This window comes from Vombatus ursinus, unplaced genomic scaffold (assembly GCF_900497805.2).
Source record: "Vombatus ursinus unplaced genomic scaffold, bare-nosed wombat genome assembly UNPS02014768.1, whole genome shotgun sequence".
In the NCBI taxonomy this organism is placed as follows: domain Eukaryota; kingdom Metazoa; phylum Chordata; class Mammalia; order Diprotodontia; family Vombatidae; genus Vombatus; species Vombatus ursinus.
The window spans coordinates 36,931,401-36,939,825 of NW_020954546.1; the positions used below are offsets into that span (position 1 = coordinate 36,931,401).

The window sequence follows — 8,425 nt, forward strand, 5'->3', positions numbered from 1 at the left end:
TAGTCATTGAGTGTATTATTTTCCTTTCTCTGCTTATTTTACTCTGGTTTGGTCCATATATACTTTGTTCCTCGAATTTCTCTTTTCTTGCAGAAAAATAACGCCGAGTGTTCATATGCCACAAATTAATTAGCCATTCCTTAATTGTCTGGGGCACCCTTTGTTTTCAGGGTTGGGTTTTTTTTTTCTCCCTATTACAAAATGAAATGCTTTGAATACTGAGGTGTATGTCAGTACTTTTCTTTCTCTCTTGGTTTAGGGAACATATACGAAGAAATTAGATCAGTAGATCAAAAGGTAGGAACACTTCAGTAACTGATCACATAATTCCAAATTGTTTTCCAAAATGGTAGAACCAATCTGCAATTGAGCTCCATCATCAGTGAATGAGTTTTCCTTTCTTCCGAAGATCCCTCCAACAGTGACCATTCCCATATTTTGCTATATTTGCCAATTTGCTCTGTTTGAGGTGAAACTTTGGAGTCATTTTTCTTGTAGTTATTTCTCTTATTATTTGTGATTTACAGCAATATTTCACAAGATTGTTGATCATTCGAAAGTCTCTTAGGAATTGATCTTATTCGTTTGAAGCAATGATCTATTTTGCCAATTGGCCGATGGTTCTTAGTCCTATATAAATGAATACATTACCAGGATATCAGACTTCTTTTAAGTAGTCTCAGATGTAAGCTTTTCCTGTACATGACAATCTCCCTTCTTATGCTACCTGTACTGATCCTCTTCCTGCAGAGCTTTTAAATTTTCTGTGGTTTAAAAAAAAACGCTCTATTTTCTCTTTTAATATCATCTTTATCCTTTTTTCAGTTAAAAATTTCCACTGAGCTGTAGTTATAAAAGAAAACTTCTTCCACTCTTCTATAATTGTTAATGATGTAATATTTGGGTGGATCATCTATTTGGTACTTCTTGTTCATTTGTTGCTCTTGGTTCTCCAGGAAGACCATAACTTCAGGAAGGTGATGTCATGACTTGCAAGAGAATTGGATTTAAATGAGGGAGGGCTGAGCAAAGTCACCAGCCTCACTCTCTCCTCTGAAGCCATCTGGGTCCAATGGTAAAATATAGATCAGGAAGACTGAAGATGGCCCCAGATGAAATGAGGGAACTTGGCCTTTTTAAGGTAAGGTCTTCCCAGGTCTCAGTTTGACTGAGGAAACTTTTTGTAGCAAACAATGGAAGAAGTTGGGCTAAACTTATTTTCTGCCAAACTGAATTTCATTGTTCCTGGAAGTTTTTTTTTTCTTTTATAAAAACATTTCTTATTAATATCTTTGTTTACATCCCCTACAACCATCAATATATTCCTTCCATTTTTGGAAAGCCTTTAAATAATATCCAAAAAAGAGGGAAAAACAGTTCAGCAAAGTTAAATAACACATGTAAAATGTCTAACATTCTATGTAGAGACCTATATCCCTACAAACCCAGTTGTCCAAATGTCTCTTCTCTGAGGTCAAGCATGGCATGATTTTGTCATATTCAGTTGTCATATTCTTTAGTTGTTGTTTTTCTTTCCATTTACTCTAATCATTGTGTGTATTGGTTTCCTGGTTCTGCTTACTTCACTTTGCAGTGTTTTAGTTACGTATTCCCATGCTTTTTTGGATTCATCATAGTTACCATTTCATACAGGAAGAGTTGGACATGACTGAAAAATGACTTAACAACAATGGGGCATTAATACTTCATTATATTCATATGCCTTAGTTTGTTTACCTCATAGATGATTATTACCCCAATTGATGGTCCTATCTACTTTGGTTCGAGTTCCTTCTTACTACAAAAAGTGCTGCTATAAATATTATGTTGTAAGTCAAATCTTTTTTTTTTAATCATTGTACTCCTTAGAGTAGATGCTATCCATATTGGTTTACAGATTTAGTGTTTTACTGATCAATCTAGCAACCAGATGCTTTTGAAGTAACAAAAGGTCTATATTGTTAAGTGAAAGAATGGGGGAAAGTAGAAATGAAAAGGGAGGAGGATGGTATTTCCAGATATCAAGCTATTTTATAAAATGGTAATCATTGACCCATCCCTACATCCAACCTTCATCACTGTCTTGTCAAGGCAGAGGGGCTTGCATAGCTCAATCAAACTACAATATCAATATCGAATAAACACCATGCAGGGTTACCCAAGACTGACAGATTATAGTAGAGAATTCCACTGGAGAAGGAAATGGCAAACCACTTCAGTATCTTTGCTGAGAAAAGCTCATGGACAGTATTAAAATGAGAGATGACATCTGGAAGATAAGCCCTAGAAGATGTGGAAAACTCAACAGTGGCCACTAGATTGGAAAATATCAGTTTGCATCCCAATCCTAAAGAGGGACAACATCAAGGAATGTTCAAAGTACTGAACAATTGCTCTCATTTCACAGGTCAGCAAGATTATGCTTAAGGATCTTCAAGCTAAGCTTCAGGAGTATGTGAAGAGAGAATTACCAGAAGAGCAAGCTGCATTTTTGAAGAGGCAGAGAACTAGAGACCAGATTGCCAACATTTGCTGGATTAGGGACAAAGCAAGGGAGTTTCAGGGAAAAAAAAATTTACTTCTGCTTCATTAACTGCACTAAAGCTTTTGACCGTGTGGATCACAGCAAAATGTGACAAATTCTCAAAGAGATGGGAGTACCAGATGATCTTACTTGTCTCCTGAGAAACCTGTATGTGGGCCAAGAAGCAATAGTTAAAATCAAACATGGAACAACTGATTGGTTTAAGATTGGAAAAGGAATATGACAAGGCTGTATACTGTCACCTTATTTATTTAACTTCTATGCAAAATATATCATGTGAAATGCCAGGCTGGATGAATCAAAAGCCAGAATTAAAGTTGCCAGGAGAAATATCAACAATCCTGAGATTGCAGATGATACCACTCTGATGGAAGAAAGTGAAGAGAAATTAAGAAGCCTCTTGATGAAGGTAAAAGAGGAGAGTGTAAAAGCTGCCTTGAAGATTAACATTAAAAAAAGCTAGATCTTGGCAACTGGTCCCATCACTTCCTAGCAAATAGAGGGAGAAGGAATGGAAGTACTGTTAGATTTTATATCCTTGGGCTCAAAAATCACTGGAGACAGGTGATTGCAGCCACAAAATTAAAAGACACTTATTCCTTGGAAGGAAAGCTATGGCAAATCCGGACAGCCTGCTAAAAAGCAGAGACATCACCTTGCCAACAAGTCTGTATAGTGTTTGTCTGTGTAGTCAAAGCTATGGTTTTTACAGTAGCAATGTATGGCTGTGAGAGTTGGACTATAAGGAAAGCTGAACTTCTCAGAATCTCTGCTTTGGAATTGTGGTGCTGGAGAAGAATTTTGAGGGTCACTTGAACAGCAAGGAGATCAAATCAATCAATACTTAAGGAAATTAATTCAGGCTATTCACTGGAAGGTCAAATACTGAAGTTGAAACTTAAATACTTTGGCCATATGATGAGAAGATGGAACTCATTGGAAAACACCCTGATGTTGGGAAAGATTGAAGGCAAATTTGGAGAGACCCAACCTTTGGATGGATAGAATTTGGACTGACTTTGAGAGATAGTGGAGGATAGAAGAGCCTGGTGTGCTGTGAAAGAGGTGGACATGACTGAATGACTAAACAACAACAAATCATTGAAATAATTTTACTGTGCTTTTTTTTTAATGGAGAAGAACATCATGGAATAGATTAAATGGGGGAAATGAGCTGAATAACTTGGTGTTCAATAAATTTCAAGGCACAAATTGCCTGAGAAAGAAGTGCCTATTTGAAAAGAATTTCTGGGAAATCTGGAAATCAGATGGCCAGAAATTAACCCAACATCTCACACTATTTATGCAATATTCTCAAAGTGGATTAATGACCTGAAATTAAAGGTCATGCCACATGTGAAAATTGGAAGAGAAGCAGATCAAGTACCTTTCACAACTATGGGGGAATGGGTGGGAAGGAGGAAAAATCTTAACTGAGGTGATTGATAAGAAAGGAAATAGATATTTTTAGTTATATGAAATGAAAACATTTTCTCAGAACAGAATTAATGCAACTACAATGGGAAGGGAAGCAGTTGATGGACAAAGAAATTTCTATATCAAATATCACTGATAAGAGTCTAATATCTAAGATATATAGGCACCTAACAGAAATAATATAAGTCCAAAAACCATTCCCCAAAGAGAAAAGCAAATCACTAACAATCATGTGCGATATTGCTCCAAATCACTACAAGTACAGAAATCAAAACAACTCTGAGGTTCCTTTCACATCACACCCAGCAAAGTAGTAAAGATAACAAAAGATGGGAATAGTCAATGTTGGAAGAATCATGAGAAAAGAGACATGGTAATGAACTGATGGGCAGCTAGGTGGTGAAGTAGATAGATAAAATGCTGGGCCTGGAGTCAAATCTTTGTGTGACCCTGGTAAGTCACTTAGCCTTGTTTGCCTCAGTTTCCTCATCTGTAAAATGAGCTGGAGAAAGAAATGGCAAACTACTCCATTATCTTTGCCAAGAAAACCACAAACGAGGTCACAAAGAGTAAGAAATGACTGAACAATAACAACAAATGCACTGTTAGGAGAGTTGAACATTGGTCCAACCATTTTGGAAGGCATTTTGGAATTATGATAAGAAAATGATTAAAATGTCTCTGACCCAGAGTTCTCAGAGTAGGCAGTAGAAAAATGGGTTTTGTATTTATTCCCAAACTGTAACAAACTTGAATCCTGATATTCTTTCACTTTCTCAAAGGCATTCAACCCCAGTGTGTGCTGAATAATGTGTGATTGAAATGCTGAGCTTGTGGGTCTCCTTGAGGTGGTAAGTTACAGTTCTAGTCTTCTTGATTCCTACTAAAGCCAACATCCCTTTAAGCAATTTGTTCTCCAACTTTTCCACTTTGTTCAGAATGTATTAAGTGAAGGAAACCATGGATAGATAAATTCTTTCCCCACAACTGCTTAGGAATTGTAAATGTGCAAACCAGATGCAATAGCCTATCACCACTAGGATACTTACATTTTTTCCTATGTCTTTTCGGAGATAAAATAGCTATACATGAAAGCTCCAGAGGCTTCCAAGAGCTTATCCTCTCCAAATGCACAGTACTATTCAACAGTATTCTCCTACAGTCAGACCAAATACAAGTCTCGTTCTTCCTAGAGACATCAGTTGCTGTTCCGGCACAACAAAATCTGTTTCTCACCAACTCGAGTCTTTTCTCTTGACCCAAGTAGGAAAAGCCATTGCTTTCAAAGATATGGAGTGAAATGCCTTGGTTGACCCCAACTGCTTCTGAGTATACCATGTGTGGGATGTATTACAAACTGGCACAGCACTTAGTCACATAGCTTTAACTTCTGTCATTCTTTCAACAGCAGATTGCCCTTAGGGGAATGAAGTTTCAGTCTGCAGTGGTCTCACCACTGTTTCTAGGAATTTTCTCAAAGGCTTCTCATACTTAGCTCTTCATCACACAATTGCTCCCAGGGTCAATTACCCAAGGACAACTAAGGCCAGAAGGATTGGTTCAAGACAACACACTTCTCTTTCACTGATTGTATATTCTCTGGTGGAAACCCAAAGTCTCAGGTTCACTTCCAAGTTGTTACAGGTACACTGGGTCTGATTTGGGTTGGTCTCATAACTCATGTTCTAAACTATATCCCAGTCCATCCAACAGTTATTAAAGGGAAATTTACATAGCCATAGCAGAGAAATCATATTCAACATGAAAACAGACAACATTCATTTATTTGATGTAGTTCTCTTTTAAACAATTTAAGATTATGAATTTAACCAACACCAACAAACACAAACATTTCAATATACAAAGAACAGGAAAAAAAGGTTGCATATGAAATTGTAATTTTTTAGAAGTAGTGTTTGTTTAGGTGTATATTAAATTTCATAGGACTATAACAAAATTTCTCTGCTTGTGTGTTCCCTTCTGAACATCTTTCTGCTCTCTTCCAGGTATTTAAAAAATGTTTTTCATTTTACTACTTCTTTCCTTCCTTTCTTCCTTCTTTGCCTCTTTTCTTCTTTCCTTTCTCCCTCTCTCTCTCCCTTTCTTCTTTTCTTCTGGTCTTTCTTCTGATTTTCATCAAAATCACTACTCACCTTCTATCTGCCACAGTTCTCCCCATCCCCAAGAAAAATAAATTTTGGAAGGTTACCTCCCTTGTAACAATCAAATATAATCAAGCAAAACAAGTCCACATATTCTCTGTGACTGAGGATACATGTCTGAGTCTGCCTCTAGTCCACCAACCCTTTTAGAAGCTGTAAGAAACTTCTTTCCTCTGCAATTATAATTGGCCATTCTATTGATCAGAGAAAGGTGAGAAAGTTTTTTGCGTGTCCACAGGTGAGTGAAGAGAGACAGAGACAGAAGGACAGAGAGACAGAGACAGACAGAGAAATGCAGAGGCAAAGAGACAGAAAGACCAAGAGAGATCCCTTTGTGAGTGGAGAGAAGGTGTGTCGCTTGGGCGAGCTTGTTATTCAGCTGCTGGAGTGTGAGTTTGAGGACAAAGTAAAGAGATATAGTGGAGGGAGGACAAGTGCATGTGGCAGTAAGTGTGTCTGCACCAGAGCTCACGTTGGGGTTTCTTTTGGCCTGGGCCAGCGTTTCTTGACAGAAGCATGAAATGTGGGTGCTGCAAAGACTTGCCTTATAAAATCTTTGAAAAAGGCATCTCTCTGAGTAGTTTCTTGGTGTAATGGTTAGCACTCCGGACTCTGAATCCTTCTATCCAAGTCCAAAACTTGGTGGGACCTTTTAGTCGAGGTTCTCCTTGGCTGGGTTGCTGTTCAAGGTAGGCCCATGAGTTCTTGATCCCTTTTTTAGAGCTGTATTTTTGCCCTGCAAAGGCAGGGCAGGTTCCCACCCACCAGCTGAGCTAACTCTGGTGACAGTCGAATCTGAAGGTCCCTGCAGATGTAATTATGCTTCTGGAGGGCACAGCTTTCCCCTCTATCTTGGTATGCTCAGAGCCCAGTTCAGTGCTTTTCACATTGCAGGCTCTCATTCGATGTTTTCTGGATCTCATTGTATCTTAAGCCTGGGGCAAAGAACACGAGGTGGACGTAGTTTGGAACGTCCAGGGAAAGCGTGTAGATGGTATTACTTCTTTGTCCCCGTTTCTTGATTTAGCAAATCAAATTCTTGGTTTCCCCCTTCTATCGAGAGTCCAGGCGAGTCAATGATTCATCCTATGTACAGGTCCTAAACCCAGCAGGTTCTCATTGCAACTTAATTGACTGGAAGAAGGACAAGAAGGAAGGGCCAACTGCTCTAGATCATTTACAGAATTCAAAGAGAAGTGTCCTGAGGTAGATGAAATGAAAGGAAAGTTCATTTTCGAAGGGAAGTTGTGAGATTCAATAGACACGGGAACTGTGCTTTGGGATAGAAAATAGGAAAGAATAAATCACAAATGCATTGGCCGGGAATCGAACCCGAGTCTCCCGCATGGGAGGCGAGAATTCTACCACTGAACCACCAATGCCTCATAGCTTTTTCTACCTAGGTATCTCAGAAGCCTGTTTTTGCAAGGAAATTGACTGCATCATAGAATGATATCAGAGAATCACAGTTCTGATTTACACAAGTACGGACTCACACCAGTTAGCCTCTATAGACTCTGACAACTCAAAACCTATGAACCTCTAATTCTCTCTGCCCTTACCCTTCTTCAAGCTTGCCCATAGCTCAGTCTAATATAAGGATTGACCTGGACCACCTTCAGGAGAGTCACCTTTAGATACAATCATCTCTAGCTCTTAACTCTTTTTTAAAATTTATTTTTGATTAATTAATTAATTAATTTTTTGTTTCCAACATTCACCTTCATAAGCTTTTGAGTTCCCAGTTTTAAAGAATTCTAAAGAATTAGAATTCTAAATTCTAAAGAATTAAAACCAATAGGAGGAACCACAAGAAAGAAGAAACAAAACCAAACAGAAGGAAGAAAAAGAGCAAATAGCATGCTTCTATCTGCATTCAGACTCCACAGTTCCCTCTCTGGATGTGGACAGCACTTTCCAGTATGAGTCTTTTGGAGTTGTCTTGGATCCTTGCATTGCTGAGAAGAGTTAAGTCTTATCAAAGTTAGTCATCAAATAATTTGGCTGTTACTGTGTACAATGTTCTCCTGGTTCTGCTCACTTCACTCAGCATCAATCCATACAAGTCTTTCCAGGTTTTTCTGAAGTCCACCTGCTCATCATTTTTTATAGCATAACAGTATTCCATGACATTCATATACCACAACTTGTTCAGCCATTCCCCAATTGATGGGAATCCCCTCAATTTCCAATTCTTTGCCACCACAGAAAGAGCTGCTGTAAATATTTTTTGTACATGTGAGTCCTTTTTCCCATTTTTATGATTTCTTAAGGATACAGC

General features: G+C 38.2%; 1 non-coding gene across 1 annotated transcript; it reads right to left on the reverse strand.

The window, feature by feature from the left end:
• Positions 1 to 7,455: 7,455 nt before the first annotated feature.
• TRNAG-CCC lies at positions 7,456 to 7,526 on the reverse strand. Its single transcript has one exon. It is a non-coding gene; the product is annotated as a tRNA-Gly (tRNA).
• Between the last annotated feature and the right edge of the window lie 899 nt (positions 7,527 to 8,425).